The sequence below is a fragment of the Artemia franciscana genome, chromosome 9, assembly GCF_032884065.1.
Source record: "Artemia franciscana chromosome 9, ASM3288406v1, whole genome shotgun sequence".
Classification (NCBI taxonomy): domain Eukaryota; kingdom Metazoa; phylum Arthropoda; class Branchiopoda; order Anostraca; family Artemiidae; genus Artemia; species Artemia franciscana.
In genome coordinates, this window is record NC_088871.1 from 26,425,439 (window position 1) to 26,445,775 (window position 20,337).

The window sequence follows — 20,337 nt, forward strand, 5'->3', positions numbered from 1 at the left end:
AACAAAGCTACTACCCCGCTACATTTGGGAATCAAAGCCCGTGTTTTGTGTGCTCCATGTTCTGTGACCATCTTAGTGCTTTCATATTAACTTTACCACGCCAACCCACCTGTATCTCCTAGTTTTATTTTTAAGTTACATTTTTTCAAAAATTTTTGCTAGGCTACTCCACTCATTTAGTGCACATTTCACCTAGAAAAAATACTTCTGGGAACTGCTTAACGCAAAAAGGTCAGTTTATTGCTCAACTTGTGATTTTGAGGTTTTCACAATATATGACTGATTCCCTCATTCAATTGCAGACATATATCTATAACCAGAGACAAGGTAGTTGCCAACCATGGGCAAGCTACACACTTATAATGCTTCGAGCAATATTTTGCAATTTTCGGAACAAAATATTGCTCTTTTGTGACACAACAATCTTCCCCAAAAGCTATACCAGTGTTACAAGAGCTACGTTCTTCCACTCACTGGAAAAATGTAAGCAAATGCTCTAGAAAAGAGCATTAGAAACAGCATATATCTATAACCAGAGACAAGGTAGTTGCCAACCATGGGCAAGCTATACACTTATAACGCTTCGAGCAATATTTTGCAATTTTCGGATCAAAATATTGCTCTTTTGTGGCACAACAATCTTCCCCAAAACCTATACCGGTGTTACAAGAGCTACGTTCTTCCACTCACTGGAAAAATGTAAGCAAATGCTCTAGAAAAGAGATAATTTGCTATTGAGTTATTCAATATTCCATCATTGGAAATGGAAACAGGAAAGGCTTCAAAGAGGTATATATGTACAATGATAAATATTGATTAATTTTACTTTTTACGGCTTCAGAATTCTTTTGAAATAATTATTAGTTTTTTGCATAGTGGCAAAATGAAAGTATGTTTTAAGACGGCAATATTTTATTAGCTTAAGAAGGTAAATAGACTATGTCTGATTTTACAATTTAACATTTTGTTTCTATAAAATTACTATCGAATGATCATGGCAGTGAGCATTTGGTACAGAGTCCACCCATTCTGCAATGAGAAAACATTATAGTTGAGGGACTGAAGCGGGAGGGGATAAAATTAAAACGATTCAATTTTTATCTGCTTTCTAAGTGAGGCTTTATAGTTTATTAATATTAATTTGGGTGAAAAAACCTTGCAGGATTGTAGAGTGGACAGCGATCAACAAAACAAGAACAAATCTTCAATCAGTGTTGTGAATCAAGCCTTTATACAAACTTCATCTAGTTTCTCAATCCACCAATCCAAGCACCATAAAATTTGATTTCTACTTCTGCAGGATTTTTCTTAAGCATTTGTATACCTATTTCGATGGTAATTACCTTGGTCTTTGATGGTAATTTATGTCTGTTCGAAATTGGCCTTCATTTTTCATTACAATTTGTGTTCGTTTATGTTGTTTTGATAATTTGGTTAAGCTCTTGATTAAATTCAATTTAGGATTCAAATTCACTCTTTACTTTTCAAGAAAAAACATGGTTTCTTCGACAAATTGGTTTATGCTCCTTTTAAATTGACTTAGGCTTTGCAGAAATTTAATAATGCAATACTGGCTAATACGCTTTATTATTGATTAATTTAAAAACCTTTTTCCACAAAACAAGTTTTACAAAGAAAGTAAAGAGCTCCATTTAGCCAAAAATGAGCCGAAATAAGTGAAATAATCTGACAAGCGTAAATCTACCATAAACCGCTATCAATAAATAAATGAAACTCAAAACGAAAAAAGATCAAAATAAATAACCGAGCCATACTCAAAACGCAGAAACAAACATGAATTGGGCTAATAGACCCTATGCCTTCTCAAAACCAGAACATAATTTGCGTTTTACTGAAAAAAAAGACAAAAAAAAAAACAAATAACCGTGGATTGTCAGCTTCATTGACATATACTAATATTTATTCCATAAGATTTTGATAATTTTATATTTATGAAAGCAAAAAGAGTGAAAACATTTAAAATTTATTTTGTTTTGAATAAAGCGCAAATTATGTTCTGGTTTTGAGAAGGCATGTGGGTTTTTTTCCTCTTTACTTTTCTTTGTAAAACTTGTTTTGTAGAAAAAGTTTTAAATTAATTTTGTTCGTTTTTTATTGACATAGTCTTTTTCATGAAAAAAAATAATATTTTTTATCTTTTCCGTTTATTTCTGGTCGTTCTTCAGATATTGCTTTGTAACCTTTTCGATTGCCCACATGCATATAGAACGTTTGATTTATTTCAACATCCGCCTAAATATTCCTTGAAAGGTTCACTTTAATGGCCTTATCTTGTCCAGTCGGAAAAGTTATAACAACATTAGTAGCAGTATACTCATAGCACCTTCGGTTTCTTCAACATCCCGTCAAACACGCTGATAGTTTCAGCTTAATACTGTCAAACATTATTGTAGCATTTTGATAGATTTACTTGACAACCGGTGTGGCCATAATTTGTTTTGATTAATTTCATATAAGTATTGACGGCCAAATCTATTCCAGAACATCCGTAGCCGATACTCCTTTCTTCCTTTAAAGATTTAAGTTGAACGGTATCTCCCTCAAGATCCAGATGTTATTAATTTTCTAAGAGATACAGGTGCTTGTTACGTAATAGGATGGGTTTTCTAAACGAAGCACGTGGTTAGTTACTAAAAAGGTGAAACCTTCGGGAAAAACCTTCAGGGGTCCTGCCAAATCTTTGGTTCTTACGTCATAGTGTTTGGGTATTACCTAATAGAGAGTGTTAACAAAAACCCCTAAGGGCCAGGACTTCCTTACTCCAGGATTTCTTTGATTATTATCTAATAGGGTTTAATGTTACTTAATAGAGTGTTTTTTTTTTCTTAATGAACCAATGAGACACCGCTAAATCAGGACTTCTAAGATTGCTACCTAATAGTTTCTTTGATTCTTTCAAAAACCTTCAGGGTCCCACTAAAGCATGAGTTTTTTGGGGGTGTTATGTAATAGGGTTTGTATGTTATATACTAGAGTGTTTTTGTTTTCTTAAACACCCACAAGGACCCAGAAAACCCTTCAGGGCCCGCTAGTGGGGAACCTTTAAGATGCCGGAACCCTAGCTAGCAATTTCACCAGGTCCCTAGCATCCAATTCCAACGGGGTACTAGCAACCAATTCCAATGGGACCCTAGCATCCAATTTTATGGAGGCCATAGCATACAATTTCACCAGGGCCACTAACCTAATCACCAGGCCCCTAGCATCCAATATCAATCAGAGCCCTAGCATCCAATTCCACCGGGGCCCTAGCATCCAATTACATCGGACCCCTAAGTTAACCACCGGGGGCCCTAGCAACCAATTCCAATGGGGCTCCTAACCCAAACACTGGTCCCCTAGCATCCAATTTCACCGAGGAGAGGCCCTTGCATCCAATTCCATAGGGGGCCTAACATACAATTTCATCGGGCTCCTAACGTAACCACTGGGGCCCTAGTATCCATTTTCACTGGGGCCCCATAGTATTCAATTCCAACGGAGGGGGGCCTAGCATCAAGGCCCTAGCACTTATTTTCACCTGCCACCTAACCTAACCACCGGGACCCTAGTATTTAATTCAATCAGGACCCTAGCGAGTAATTCCAACGGTGTCCCCAAGCAGTCAATTCCACTGGGGGCCCTATCATCCAATTCTATTGGGGTCCTAGCGAGTAGTTCCAGGAGGGCCCCTAGCAACCAATTCCAACGGGGGCCCAAGCATTCAATTCCATCGGGGAGGTAGCAGCCAATTTCACCGACAAAACGTTTTTCAAGACGATTCAAGATTTCTTTGGTTGTTATGTAAAAGGAGAATGTGTACTTATGTTAAAGATGAGTCATTCTAACTTGACTTCTTTCTGAAGGCCCCGTGGGAAATCCCCGCTTGTAACTGCGGAGGGTGCGCTCGTGGGGTGTTACGTAATTACAATACACATATCGGTGTTACGTAATTCTTAAAGAGATTTTTTCTTCAAGATTTCTTTTTTTTTCTTTCAAACCTTTTTTCTTCAGGATTTCATATTCTTTCAAGGCGTTTTTTCTTTCAATGCATTTTTTCAGATTTCATTTTCTTTAAAGACATTTTCATTAGGGAACATTTATTAACTGCAGATTTTTTGTCCACATTAGGATTCTAAAGGGGTTACCCCTCAATGGAACTGTGCCTTGAACACCTAAAGCAACAAGCCATTCTATTATTATTATTTGTGAAATAATTTCAAATGGAAACGTTTTGAAATATCGATGCTTCACGTGTTTCCTAGCCATTAGCCGTGCAACTATCCAGCTTAGCTATTGATTTCTACTATATTAGATGCCTTTGCTTGCTACATTTTATTAATGTTCTAAAGTGACCTAGATGGGTTAAGTAACACATCAGATGTTACATAGCATTGACGTTAGATATTTCATTACGTAAATGATTACATATTGTAACTTTGTTCTGAAACAAGAAATCTAAAGAATGAAGGCTTTTTATTGTGCATACAAGTTTTATTACTAAAAAAAACAAATTTACAAGCATTAATAAAACATGAAAAAAAACAGTCCAACTAAACAAATGAAAAACGAAACGTGAAAAAAAGCATATAAAGGATAAAGTATAAGCACAAGAACCATGAATTAAATAAAGATGAGAACCCTAGAAAGAATTCTACCGCGCGCCCTGGCATTCAATCCAACTGGTTCCCTAGCATCCAATTTCACCGGAGACCCTAGCACCAGCGGATGGCAAATTTCAGTGTCAGCATATGTCTTGAAAAATCTGATACCCTTTTGAGGCACCTGAAGTAACTTCTAAAGATGATTATCACACATATGGCATTTTTTGAGCATTTTCTTGCAAAATGTTTGTTTACAATGGAAAAAATCGTTTAAAACTAATGAAACAATCTCCATTTCCGTTTTTTCTGATGACTTCTAGTAATTGAGGCCAGTGTGGCACAATTTACCACCCAAGATGACATCCTCTGGGGGCAAATTATCCCAGATAAGGGTTTTTTAGCCTTATTTTCTCAAAAATAAGTTTATAAAGTAAAAATAACTGTTGTTTTTACTTGAACAGTGGAAACCTGCCGGCATTATGCGGCTGCCCTCCGTTGCATCCATGTGGCAATCGTCATCATCTTTAAGGTAATTTAAACATTTTCCAACAAAAATAAGCTTGTAATTCTAAAATTGAACACTGTTTTTATTTGAAAATCAAAACTTAGCATTTGATTGTTAGAACGTGATAATCAAAAGCCAATTCATTGCTAGATTGCGCTTTTCCATGAAAATTCCAGCCTGAAACACGGCATCCTCTAGCAGGCATTATCAGACATAGGGCATTTTTCTGCAAATATATTCGTTTACACTTGAATCGATAGTTTAAACTTAATGAAAAAATCCCCATTAGTGTTTGTTCTGACGATTCCTAGCAATTGAGGCCAGGGTGGGACAATTTATCACCCCTGATGACACCCTCTGTGGGCATATTATCACACCTAATGGTTTTTCAACTTTTTTCTCTCAAAAATACATTTATAAAGAAAAAAGGAACATTATTATTATTTGAAAAGTGCAAACTTGCAATTTCATTAGTAGATTGCGAAGTTCCATGGCACCTATCAGCCCATGACAGTGAATAGCTGAAACACGATACCCTCTAGAAACATTATCACATCCATGGCATTTTCCGGAGATTTCCCTGCAAAAATATTCGTTTTCACTAGAATCAATCGTTCAAACCTAATAAAAAATCTCCATTAGCGTTTCTTCTGATGACTCCTGGCAATTGAGGCCAGTGTGGCACAATGTACCAGCCCCGAAGGTACCCTCTGGGGAGACACTATAAAACCTAAAGGGTTTTCATTTTGTCTCTCAAAAATAAATTTATCCACTAAACAAGCGCTAAGAGCTTATATGGCACTTGTGACGAGGCAAAAAGAGCTAAGAGCCAAGAGATCATAAGGTATGAGCTCTAGCAAAATTCTATGAATCAACAGAGTGATTTAAAAGGGAAATACGAGGCTTAATACCGGTCAGGATTTAAAATAAGAGCTCTTAGTCGAGATGTCCTTCTAAATATCAAAATTCATTAAGATCCGATCACCCACTCGTATGTTATAAATACCTAATTTTTTCTAATTTTTCCTCTCCCTTTAGCCCCCCAGATGGTCGAATCTGGGAAAACGACTTTATCAAGTCGTTGCAGCTGCCTGACACGCCTACCAATTTTCATCGTCATAGCACGTCCAGAAGCACCAAACTCACCAAATCACTGAACCCCTCCCCCCAACTCCCCCAAAGAGAGCGAATCCAGTACGGCTCCGTCAATCATGTATTAAGGACATTTGCTTATTCTATCCACCAAGTTTTATCCCGATTCCTCCACTCCAAGTGTTTTCCAAGATTTCCCCCTCCAACTCTCCCCAATGTCAAAAGATCTGGTCGGGATTTTAAATAAGAGCTCTGAGACATGAATTCCTTCTAAATATCAAATTTCATTAAGATCCGATCACCTATTCGTAGAATAAAAATACCCCAATTTTCACATTTTCCAAGAATTCAGGTTTCCCCCTCCAACTCCCCCCAATGTCACAGGATCAGGTCGGAATTTAAAATTAGAGCTTTAAAGCGCAAGACCCTTATAAATATCAAATTTCATTAAGATCTGGTCATCCTTTCGTAAGTTACAAATTCCTCAATTTTCAAAATTACTCCCCCCCCCAAACTCCACCAAAGAGAGCAGATCCGGTCCGATTACGTCAGTCACGTGTCTGAGAAAAGTTTTTATTCTTCCCATCCAGTTTCATCCTTATCTCACATCTTAAGTATTTTCTAAGATTTCCGGTTCCCCTGAACTGCCCCCCCCCCAATTACGCTGGATCCGGTTGAGATTTAAAATAAGAGATCTGAGTCACGAGGTCCTTCTAAATATGAAGTTTCATGAACATCCGATCACTCCTTCGTAAGTTAAAAATGCATAATTGTTTTCTAATTTTTCAGAATTAACCCCCCCCCCAATAGAGAGGATCCGTTCCAATTATGTAAATCATGTATCTAAGACTTCAGATTATTTTTTCCACCAAGTTTCATCCCAATCCCTCCAATCTAAGCGTTTTCCATGATTTTAGGTTCCCCACCCCAAGCTCCCCCCAATGTCACCAGATCCGGTCGGGACTTAACATAAGAGCTTTGAGACATGATATCCTTCTAAATCTGAAATTTCATTAAGATCCGATCACCCGTTCGTAAGTTAAAAATACCTCAGTTTTTCTAATTTTTCAGAATTAGCCCCCCCCCCCCCAACTACCCCAAAGAGAGTGGATCCATTCTGGTTATGTCAATCATGTATCTAGGTTTTGTGCTTATTTTTCCCACCAAGTTTCATCCCGATCTTTCCACTCTAAGTGTTTTCCAAGTTTTAGGTTTCCCCCTAACCCCCCCCCCCAATGTCACCAGATCTGTTCGGGATTCAAAATAAGAGCTGTGACACACAATATCCTTCTAAATATCAAATTTCTTTGAGATCCGATCACCCGTTCGTAAGTTAAAAATACCTCATTTTTTCTAATTTTTCAGAATTAACCCCCCCCCCCCCCAGCTACCCCAAAGAGAGCGAATCCGTTCTGGTTATGTCAATCATGTATCTAGGACTTGTGCTTATTTTTCCCACCAAGTTTCGTCCCGATCCCTCTACTCTAAGTATTTTCCAAGATTTTAGGTTTCCCCTCCCAACTCCTCCCATTGTCACCAGATCCGGTCAGGATTTAAAATTAGAGCTCTGAGACACGATATCCTTCGAAATATCAATATTCATTGAGATTTGATGACCCCTTCGTAAGTTAAAAATACCTAATTTTTTTCTAGTTTTTCAGAGTTAACCCCCCCCCCCTCCTCCCCTCAACTACCCCAAGTAGAGCAGATCCGTTCCGGTTATGTCAATCATGTATCTAGGACTTGTGCTTATTTTTCCCACCAAGTTTCATCCCGATCCCTCCACTCTAAGTGTTTTCCAAGTTTTAGGTTTCCCCCTCCCAACTCTCCCCCCCCCAAGGTCACCAGATCTGTTCGGGATTTAAAATAAGAGCTCTGAGACACGATATCCTTCCAAATATCAAATTTCATTGAGATCTGATCAACCGTTCGTAAATTAAAAGTACTTCAATTTTTCAATTGTTTCCGAATTAACGGGCCCCCCACTCCCCACCAGATGGTCAAATCGGGAAAACGATTATTTCTTATTTAATCTGGTGTGATCCCTGATAAGCCTGCCAAATTTCATCGTCCTAGCTTACCTGGAAATGCCTAAAGTAGCAAAACCGGGACCGACAGACCAACAGACCGACAGAATTTGCGATAGCTATATGTCACTTAGTTAATACCAAGTGCCATAAAAATGACCATTGTTTTTATTTGAACAGCTGAAACCTGCCATTTTATATTTGGATTGCGATGTTCCATGGAAATTCCGAGCCTGTGTCAGTCATGGCTGATACACGGCGCCCTCTTGTTTCCGTCATCATTTTCGGTATTCCAAAGGAATTTAACGCCTAACTGTCATAAAAAACCCCGCATATATTTCCAATAAGATCCCCATTAATGCTTGTTTCATATTTCGAACATTTCTCATTGTCAGCATTCAACGCAGCAATAACTTAGTCATGTGCTCAAACCTTCTTGGGATATTTCATCTTTACTTTCTAAAATAGGGTGTGAGTGTTTATCCTTCGAATCTTCGAATGATACTCATCAAAAACGTATAATAAACTAGCTATTGTCGATGACCAGCCACAGATTATCATGGAAGGAGCCGCACAAAAAAATCCTGGAATTGTCGGAACTCGGAGCGAAATTGATGGAATCGGAACTGTGGAACCCGAGACAAAAGTGGTGGGGCCAGGACTGACGCAACCGGAGCCAGATTTAGAGTTGGGATTGGAGCAGACGTATTGGGTACTTGAATCGGTTGAACGGGGGAGAGCCCCAGAATCGAGGGTGGAACTATTGTAACCGGAGGGTTCGAAGCGGGGGAAGCGGGACTAGATATCACCTTATAAAAAAATCTGAAAAATGCCTTAGGAATAAATAGGGATGCTATAGGGTGCCAAAGGGACAGTCATAGTGGGGCATGGTAGCGTAAAGTGACATGGTGTATCACATTAGGGTTGACTTGCTAAAACATGAACCAATGGATTTAATGCATGATTTTTAACAAGAAAATATCCGCAAAATGTTTTCGGAATGATGAAGAGGGTACTCACGGATGCCAGAAGGCCAGTCACAGCATGGCACAGGTTCGGAATTGTCATAAAATAATACCAACAAAAATAAAAATATACCAGGGTATTCAAACGTGAGAAAACACTTAAATGATTATGACGGGTGCCACAGGGTGCAACCATCCAGCCAATTTTTACAAAACTGCTGGAAATAAGGAGAAGGCTCGTTCAAAAAGTGTTTTAAAATAGAAGTGGTGTAAACTGCCTTGGACTGTCAAGTTCTAACAATGAAATGCTAAGCTCCGCTGTTCAAATAAAAACAGCGTTCAATTTTCTAATTATCAGCTTATTTTTGTGGGAAAAAGGTTGAAAGTGCCTTATAGATGATTATAGTTGTCACATGGATGCCACAGGGGGCAGCCACGAAATGCCATGCTGGTGTGAAGTTTATTGGGGCACCACAAAGAGGTATACTTACGAAAAACACGAACCAGTGAAATTAAAATATAATTTTTAGGAAGAAAATATCTTAAAATGATTTAGAAATGATGAGGGGTGCTAGAGGGGGCCGTGTATCAGCCATTGATTGTCACTGACTGGGAATTGGCACATAAAATCTCAATCTAAAAATGAAATGGCAGATTTTTGCTGTTTGAATAAAAACAATGGTCATTTTTTTGATTTGTAAATTTAATTTTGAGAGAACAAGGTTGAAAAACCCTTAACTTTGATAATTTGCCCCCCCCCCAGAGTGTGTCGGGGCTGGTACATTGTGCAAAGCCGGCCTCAATTGCTAGGTGTCATCAAAATAAACGCTAATGGTGATTTTTTCATTAGGTTTGAACGATCAATTCTAGTGAAAACAAATATTTATTGCAGGAAAATGACCAAAAAATGCCATATGTGTGATAATGCCTTCTAGAATTTGCCATGTGTCAGCCATTCAGTGTCACAGGCTGGGAATCGCCATGGAACATCGCAATCTAGCAATAAAATGGCAAGTTTTCACTGTTCAAATAAAATTACTCGTCATTTTGTAAAGCTTATAAATTTATTTTTGAGAGAAAAAATTGAAAAACCCTTAGGTGTGGTAATACGCCCCCAGAGGGTGTCACCAGGGGGGTTACATTGTGCCACATTGGCCTTAATTGCTAGGAATTATCAGAAGAGACTCTAATAGGGATCGTTTCATAACCTCAACGATCGATTCTATTGTAAAAAACGTTTTTACAGGAAAATGTAAAGAAATTCCCTATGTGCGAAAATACCTGCTAGAGTGCCGTGTGTCAGCAATTTAGTGTCAAAAGCTAGGAATTGCCATGGAACACCGCGATCTAGTAATGAAATGTCAAGTTTCTGCTGTTCAAATAAAAACAATGGTCATTTTTTAGCTTATAAATTTATTTTTAAGAAAAAAAGGTTGAAAATCCCTAAAAAAGGTTGAAAATCCCTTAGGTGTGATAATGTGCCCCCAGAGGGTGTCATCTGGGCGGTTGATTGTGCCAGGCTGGCCTGAATTACTATCAGAAGAAACGTAAATTGAGATTTTTCATTAATGTTAAACGATCTATTCTAGTGTAAACAAATATTTTGCAGTAAATTGCTCAAAAAATGGCATATGTGTGATAGTTACCTTCAGGAGTTACTCCAGTTGCTTCAAAAAGGGAATCGGATCTTTCTAGATTTCTGCTGGCACTGAAATTTGCCAACCACCTGCGGAATTGGATGCTAAGGCCCCAGTTGGAATTGAATGCTAGGGGACTGGTGAGATCGAATGCTAAGAGGCCCGGCGAAATTGTTTGTTAAGTCTTGAATTCGCGGTTCATTTTTCTTATATTTTATCCCTTATAAGCTTTTTTCACGTTTTTTTTCGTTTGTCGAGCTTAAACTGCTTTTTCTGAGTTTTAATAATGCTTGTAAATTAGTGTTCTTAGTAATAAAACTAAAATGTTCAATAGAAATCCTACATTCTTTACATTTCTGTTTCGGGACAAAACTACGAGACGAAATCATTTACGTAATGAAATATACGTAAATTCTATGGAAAAACTGCTATGTAACATAATATGTCTAGGTTACGTCAGAACATTAATAGAATGTAGCAAGCAGGTGTCTAATATAGCAAAAATCGATATGTTTGCTGGATAGTTAGATGGTTCAGAGATAGTAGTAAAGAAAAACGCGAACCATACATTTTTCGAAAGTTTCCACTAGAAATATTTTTTGTTTGTTTGTTCAGATGTTTAAGGCATAGTTCCGATGGGGAAACCCCTTTCGAATCCTAGTGTGGACAAAAATCTTTAGTAAATGTTTCCCAGAGAAAAAAATCTCGAAAGAAAATGAAATCTCCGAAAAAAAACGCCTCGATAGAAAAAAAAGCATTGAAAGAAAATGAAATCCTGAAGAAAAAAAGCCTTCAAAGAAGAAAATAAATCCCGAAGAAACAATCTCTTAAAGCGTTATGAAACACCTAAAAGTGTACCGTCAATGCGTAACACCCAACATATGCACCTTCCAAAGTTAAAAGTGGGGATTCCCCATGGGGCCTGAAGAAACAAGTCAAGTTAGAATGCGTCATCATATTACATAACAAACTAAGAAATCTTGAAACGTTTTGAGAAACGTCTTGTCAATGAAATTGTCAGTGTAAGTGAATTAGATGCTAGGACCCCTGTTGGAGTTACTTACAAGTGAACCCTGCTGGAATTGCTCGCTAGGACCACAATAAAAAATTTTCTACAATAATTTAATGTGTTATCAGAAGTTGTTTTTTTTCTGTATGTTTGTTTTTATACTCTGCTGTTTCAAGTGGGTCACAAATAAATTATTATTATTATTAATAGTAATGGATGCTACGCCCCACAGTGGAATTGACTGTTAGGAGACCCTGTTGGAATTGCTCGCTAGGGCTCTGGCTGAATCGGATGCTAGGTTCCCAGTGGTAGGCTAGGGGGCCTGTGAAATTGGATACTAGGGCCTCACGAAATTGGATGCTAGGGGGGCCCAGTGGTTAGGTTAGGTTAGGGAGCCGGTGAAATCGGGTGCTAGGGCCCCCTTGTTGGAATTAGATTCTAGGGAGCCCCAGTGAAATTGGATGCTGGGGCTCCCGTTGGTTAGGTTAGGGGCCCGATGAGATTAGATTCTAGGCCCCGATGGAATTGGATGATAGGGCCCCTCAGTGAAATTGGATGATGGGAGCTAGATGGTTAGGTTAGGGACCCCGATGAAATTAGATGTTATAGCCCCCCATAGAATTAGATATCAGGGTTCCATTAGAACTAGTTGCTCGGGCCCCGTTGACATTGGATGCTAGGGTCCTGGTGGAATTGCTCTTTAGGGGTCCTGCGTCTTGAAGGTTCCCCACTAGAGGACCCTGAAGGTTATTTTGGCCCTTGCGGGCTTTTAAGAAAAAACTCTCTATTATGCAAAATGTAAGCCTTATTACATAACACCAAAAAAATCATGATTTGGTGGGACCCTGAAGGTTTTTGAATTTATCATAGAAACTATTAGGTAACAATCTTAGAAATCTTCATTTGGTGGGGTCTCGTAGGTTTTTTTAAGAAAAACATTCTTAATTAGGTAATACGCAATCCCTATTACGTAATAACCAAAGAAATCCTGGATTAAGCAGGCCCTGGCCCTTGTGGGCTTTCTTCAACTCTCTTTATTAGGTATCACCCAAACCCTGTGAGGTAAGAACAAAAGAAACCTGATTTCGCAGGACCCCTGAAGGTTTTTCCCTGAAACCTTAGGTTTTTAAGTAATTAATACATTTTTCGCTTAGAAAACACACCCCATTACGTAACAAGCACCTGCGTCTTGAGGGAATCGCCGTTCAACTTAAATCATTAAAGGAAGAAAGCAGTAGCGGCTATGGGTGTTGTGGAATAGATTGTTCGGTCACTATTCATACAGTGTCTACGTATCTCAAATTTTTTGCCTTAATATCCACAGTTTTAATAGCAGCAGTAGTAGTAGCAGTAGAATTAATTGTAGCAGCCAAAGGTTTAGTGGCAGTAGTAGGAATAGAAGTAGTAATAATAGTAATAGTAATAGTAGTATGAGTAGAAGCAGTAGCATTAGAATTCAACTATTTTCTTTCGGTTGTTTTAACATCCCTCTCAACAAGCCCTGTTATTCTCAACCTCGCACACCAAACTGTTCATAAGATATTGCTGTGACACCCTTTTGACAACCTGCATACCCGACAACCAGCACGTTGTGATTCAGTTCACCTTTTTCCCCAAAAATTCCTTGAAAATCTTATCTTCATAGCATTAGGCATAGTTGTAACAGTAGTCAAAATAGCAGTGTTGATATTACTAGTGATAGTATTTAATAGCGGTAGTACTAATAGCATTCGGAGTATTAACATATCGCCTTTTGGTCAGTAGAACATCCCTCTCATCAAGTCCTGTAAGTTTCAACTTAATACAATTAGCCATCTCTATGAAATTACTGATATATCCTTTTGATAACCTTTATCTTCATATACTTCTTGAAATGTTCATCTCAATGCTTTTAGCCTTACATCGTAGTTGCAGTAGAAGCATTAGTAGTAGTAAATGTAGCATTAAAGGTAGTATTAGCAGTAGTGTGTACATATATTGCCTTTTGGTGAAACGATCTCCCACTTTAACCATTCTCTGGAAGTTCCAACTAAATACCCGGATCCATTCTTGAAACACCCTGTTTTGACAGTGTGCATGCACGTAGCTTCTTTTGATTTAGTTCAAATTTCCCCTCAATATTATAAATGGAGCAGTGTGGTAGTAGTAGTTGTAGTAGTACTGGACGACTGGTAGCATACGAATATTGCCCTTCTGATCATATTTATTATTATTTCCTGAATTTTCCAAACTAAAATACCCAGCTATTCCTGCGTTACACTCTTTTGACAATCCGTGTATACATAGCGTGTTTTGATTTAGTTCGACACTCTCCTCAACATTCTCTGAAAGGCTTGCCTGAATGTCCTTCGTCTTCTTGGAAAATAAAGTTCGAACATGCATACCTTTCTCAATAATATATACTATATGTGTAAAAAATGAATGATTTGCCTAACTTACAGCCCTTGTCCTGAGGGCTGTGGGGAGGTTGACATCCCCAAAGGCATTATTACTGGACCTTTCAACAAGGGTGAACAAAATAGACCCCTTAAAATTTCGGTCGGATATGTTTTCGGAAACGATATGCTTGGGGGGCTGATTGCCCTCTGTTCACTTTTGACTCTTAAAAAGGACACTGAAACTTCCAAATTCCAATCAAATGAGCCCCATTTAATTCAAAGTCTATGTGACCACTTGTTCCATAGGAACCTTAAATGCCCCGGACAAAACTTACAACCCTTGCTCATGAGCCCTGGGAGATTGCGTCCGCCCCAAAGACATCGTTATATGATTTTAGACTATTGGTAACAAAATAGCTCTCTCACAATTTCAATTGAATGCGTTTTGGAAAAAGAGGATGTCATCGAAGGGGGAGAGCTAGCTGCTCTCCATTGTGTTTGAATCTTAAAAGGGAGCTAGAAGTATCAGTCAAATGATGCACCCCTCCTGCCCCCGATCACTTTGACTCATAAAAAGGGCACTAGAACATCTGATTTCCAATCAAATGAGCCCCCTGTGGTGTTTTTATGACCACGCTTTCCATATTATGCCCTCGGGCAGAATTATAAGCCCTTGGGGCATAACTTACAACCCTCGCGCTGAAGGCTGTGGGGGGGGGGGGTCGTCATCCTCAAAGACTTATTCTGGGCCTAGTCAACTACGTTGAACAAAATGAATATCTCAAATTTTTGATTGAATGCGTCAAGGGAAATGATGGGGCCATGGGAGGAGGTCAGTTGCCGTCCAATCACTTTCTACAATATAAAAGGGCACTAGCCCAATGAATGAGCCATTTTTGAAGTTTTTGCGACAACTCCTTTCAACTCCTGCAACTCCTGCCCATATCACTCTTTACTTAGGCAGCACTATTGCCCTACCTACGATAGCAGTTAAATTTAAGTTATATTAATGTAATAGTAGAAGTCTTGGTGAAAATTGTCACAGTAAGACGAGCCCATCCTAAATTTTCAAAAATACCTCTTTTTTCTGTTTTCATCAAAAAGGTCCTTTGTTGGCACTGATATCAAAAAACAAAACAAAATAGCCCCCCAAAACTATATTTTAGGAAAATGCATTTTTCCTCCCCTCTCACACATTTCTAAATCGACTCCTTTGATAATACCAAGCCTAAATAGCAACTTTAGTGAGAATTAACAACAATTTGTGAAGAACATAACTAATTGAATATGATTTTGGACTAAAAAAAAATTAAAAGCAAGAGCTAAAAGCTCATATGGCACTTGTGACGATGTCAGAGGAGCCAAAAGCCAAGAGCTCATACGGAATGAGCTCTAGTAAAATTCTAAGAATCAATAGATTGATTTAAAAGGATAATCAGAGGCTTAATGCCAGTCGGGATTTAAAATAAGTGCTCTGAGACACGAGGTACTTTTAAATATCAAAATTCATTACGATCCGATCACCCCCTCGTTAGTTATAAATACCTCATTTTTTCTAATTTTTCCTCTAGCTTCAGCCCCTCAGATGGTCGAATCGGAAAGAAATGACTTTATCAAGTCAATTTGTGCAGGTCCCTGACACACCTGCCAATTTTCATCGTGCTAACACGTCCAGAAGCACCGAACTTGCCAAAGCACTTGACTCCCCTAACTCCCCCAAAGAGAGTGAATACAGTCTGGTTATTTCAATCATATATCTATGACATTTGCTTATTCTATCCACCACGTTTCATCCCCGAACTCTCCACTCTAAGCGTTTTCCGATATTTTCGGTTTCCCCCTCCAACTCTTCCCAATATCACAAGATCTGATCGGGATTTAAAATGACAGCTCTGATATATGAGTTCCTTCTAATTGTCAAATTTCATGAAGATCCGGTCACCCATTCGCAAGTTCAAAATATCTCAATTTTTCTAATTTTTTCAAATTAATACCCCTCTAACTCCCCCAAAAAGAGTATATTCAGTCCGGTTATGTCAATGACGTATCTAGGACTTTTGCTTATTCTTCCCACCAAGTGTCATCCCGATATCTCCATTCTACTCGTTTTCCAAGATTTCCCGTTTCCCCCTCCAACTCCCCCCCGTATCACCGGATACAGTCAGTATTTGTAATAAAAGCTCTGAGACACGATGTTCTTTTAAATATCAAATTTCATTAAGATCTGATCACCCATTCGTAAATTAAAAAAGCTCATTTTTTCAATTTGTCCTCTCCTTCCAGCCCCCAGATGGTCGAATTGGGGAAACGACTGTTATAAAGTCAACTTGTGCAGGTCCCTGACACGCCTACCAATTTTCATCGTCCTAGTACGTCCAGAAGCACCTAACTCGCCAGAACACTAGAAATCCCCCCTCAACTCCCCAAAAGAGAGTGTATCCTTTCCAAATATGTCAATTATGTACCTAGAACTTTTGTTATTCTTCCCACCAAATTTCATCCCGATCCCTCCACTCTAGGCGTTTTCCAAGATTTCCGTTTCCCCCTCCCACCTCTTATGTCCGATTCAGATCCGATTCAAATTGGAAATGGAGCATCTGAGACATAAGATCTATCTATACATCAGTTTCATTGAGATCCGATCACCCATTCGTAAGATAAAGATACCTGAATTTTCACGTTTTCCAATGTTTCTGGTTTCCCCCTCAAACTCCCCCAAATGTCATCGGATCTGGTTGGGATTGAAAATTAGAGCTCTGAAGTACAAGATCCTTCTAAATATCAAATTTCATTAAGATCTGATCACTCGTTTGTAAGTTACAAATACCTCATTTTTCTAGTTTTTCCTAATTACCCCACCCCCAACTCCCCCAAAGAGAGCGGATTCTGTCCAGTTATGTTAGTCACGTATCTTGAGCTTGTGCTTATACTTCCCACCAAGTTTCATCCTGATAAGTTAAAAATACCTCATTTTTTCTAATTTTGTCGAATTAACCGTCCCAACACTCCCCCCTCCCCAGATGGTCGAACCGTGGACGTGGGTCGAACCCCAACAGACTTTAATAGTGGTCATATTAAGTTACCAGTTTTCTTTCTTTTTTCTAACGTTCGAACAAGTTTATTTTAATGATCTAATGTTAGTAAATATCCCTGCCTGCCCTATTAAACTTCATCGTTTTCGCTTGCAGAAAAATATGCAATTGTTTGGTTTCCATATACAGTATATATATATATATATATATATATATATATATATATATATATATATATATATATATATATATATATATATATATATATATATATATTATCTATATATATATTATATAATATATATATATATATATATATATAATATATATATATATATATATATATATATATATATATATATATATATATATATATATATATATATATATATATATATATATATATATATATATATATATATATATATATATATATATATATATATATATATTGGAACGAAACAATGCAATCAGTCATGGTCAAAGACCATCTCGGTAAAGTCAACATTTTCTTTCTTTCTATGATTAATCTTTCTTCAAGCGACGAGAATTGTATCCTTGTACACAGACATTCATTGCACATCAGGCCGAACGGTACGGATTTACTCTGGTCGTAACTTTTGGCCAGTCGTTATGGTGGAAGTCCATGAAGATTATTGTTGCAAAAGGACCTGGAAGAAGCGTTGCAGAAGTAGTGTGTAGACTGGGAGGATTCAACATCCTCATGAGTTTTGTCAGTGCCATGAATCTTTGATGTATGGATCTGAACTAAAAGAAATCTTGAAATTGATGTACGCTTCCGATACGGATTCTCATCTTCTAAGTGGCGAGGTGAGCATTGCGAGTCCATGCCATTGTAGACGCAGCACTTCATTCGATTCTGATAAAGGAACTTGTAGACTAGGATTAAAATCCAGAATTTGAATTGGATGCAGAACATTGAATACGGTTGAGCTTGGTGAAATCGAAGAACTATATGAGAAAATGATGGACAAACGAGTTTCTCTTGATCACGTCTCCCATTCTTCAAGTCTCATGCAGGTCAAAGTTTTTAATAAGAGCTTATTGAAGTTTTAATAAGCTATGCAGACGATGTACTTAATCTGAGCCGCCTCCTTTGCGGTTTAGAGGAGAATTTTATTTAGTTTCAAGTAGAATATGAAAAAATAGGCCTTCAGTTTAATGATGAGAAATCAGAAGTGATGTTGTTTAATGCTAAGCAAGGGTCTTCTGTTGATGTTAGGTTGGTACTTAAGATGCCGTGACATAAACCAAAGGACATTTGAGTTTTAAACCTATCTTCAAATCCTGAGTGAAAAAGTTCATAATACATTGTTGAAAAGACGAAATCGTTTGACTTTCTATGGACGATTTGGATTCTTCCAGCAGTGTTTGTCTCCTCAACGGTAACCTCCAACCTAGGAATACTTTTTAAGGTGACTTTTTGCCCTGGAGTTTAAGCAGCAAAGACACCCTCGCCATGAAATGTGTTTCCACCATCGAGAGTACGTATATTGTGATTGCATTGTGCGTTACTTGTTGGATCAGACAGTGAGAAATAATTCCTTACAGTTTGATTCCATAATAAACAGCAGTATTTTCTCAGACCTCAAAACTTCAGCATAGGAGGAGCAAAGAGGAGGAGCATGTCCGGATGAACCACCTATTACGATCCGAAAGGTAGATAGCGCAACTTTTTCTCAAATTTAGAATGGCAAGATAATTTGGAGAAACAAGAGAAAATTTTCCACATTATACCTATAACTTAAACAGACAAATGTTCAAGGTGCATTGAAAAAATTGACCTAAATAAAATAGTTTTTGCAGTTTAGCTTTTGAAAGGATCAATCAACCAAACTAGGGATTCTTCTTTGAGACCTGAAGGTTAGATGGCACTTTTACTAATATTCGTAGTTTCATCATAAAGTGTCTGAGTAATTGTGAGTGTCGGGCTTACCCCATGTCCGGTTCAGCCCCGACCTCCTCTATATAAAATCGGTTTACATGTAGATTAGAAGCTGATTACTATAGAGTATAAATAACATAAATCTCTCCAGATGCTTTTGACAGTTTCACAAAACACTCTTGTCATACCGTACGTAAAATAAAAAAGTTGCGATAATACACCGTGTATCTCAATCCTTCTATTTGAGTAAAAGTATTTATTGACAATAAAAATGCATCCTTACTTTTGATGGTTCAGAGTACAACATAGCCATCACGTCCTTTCACTATTTAACTATTCTCTAATTTCGACTTGGCAAAACCTACTTTGGATCTTGGATGTAACTAAAAGTTAACCAGAAGTCTACATCGATCATTAGGCATACTGCTTACATGTTCTTCAAAACTTTAATGTCCACCAAATGTGTCAGCATCATAGCATCTATTGAATAATTTCTAACGAAGAGCATTGAAGGTAATTGCTGCTGCTGGACAATTTTGAGAGGTGTGCAGAAACATTTATTTGATTGGGCATGAGAATGGAGGGGAGGGGGACAAAATATGCAAGATACTAGAACACCACTTTCTCCTAGCATTTCGGCATAGGAAGTATAAATTTTCTTTGCGTGGATCCGACTTCTTGGAATATTCAACGTGTCTAAATGCACGAATTTTGTCGTGCGTGTTTGGGAGGGGGCATAAGTTTCAGTAATGGTCAAAACACAGAATAAAGTCCATATTCGCTATCTACACCAGATTTTCCTATCACTTACTTTTTAAAAGTGCAATTTGATTTATTGTAAGTCATAATTTTAAAAGAGAAGACGAAAAAAAATGTCCATTTCTCCTCCACCAATTTTGGTGGATGTTTTATAAGTTGTAGAGAATTTTTTCCCGGCTCGGATGACACCGCGATCGAAATTTTTGCCATTTGTTTGAAGAAACCCCTAAATTAGTTTAGATAGATTGCACTTACATATCATGTTGTTTACATTACTTTGAACTTTTCCTGGGCACTGAATTTAGCAGTTGGCATACCTGAATTCTTAACCTTTAGATTCAAAGAGGTCCAATCCAGGTAACAAAACACAGACATTAATTTTAACGATTTTTACAGGTTTTTCCATTTAAATCCTTCAGCAGA

At 37.9% G+C, this 20,337-nt stretch overlaps 1 protein-coding gene across 1 annotated transcript in view; it reads left to right on the forward strand.

The window, feature by feature from the left end:
• The first annotated feature begins 864 nt into the window (after positions 1-864).
• The window catches only part of LOC136031206 (uncharacterized), a 29,923-nt gene continuing 10,450 nt past the window's right edge, over positions 865-20,337 (forward strand). The window contains exon 1 of the mRNA XM_065710574.1: positions 865-928. The gene's annotated coding sequence lies outside the window, so the exon portion shown is untranslated. The remainder of the gene's footprint in view (positions 929-20,337) is intronic.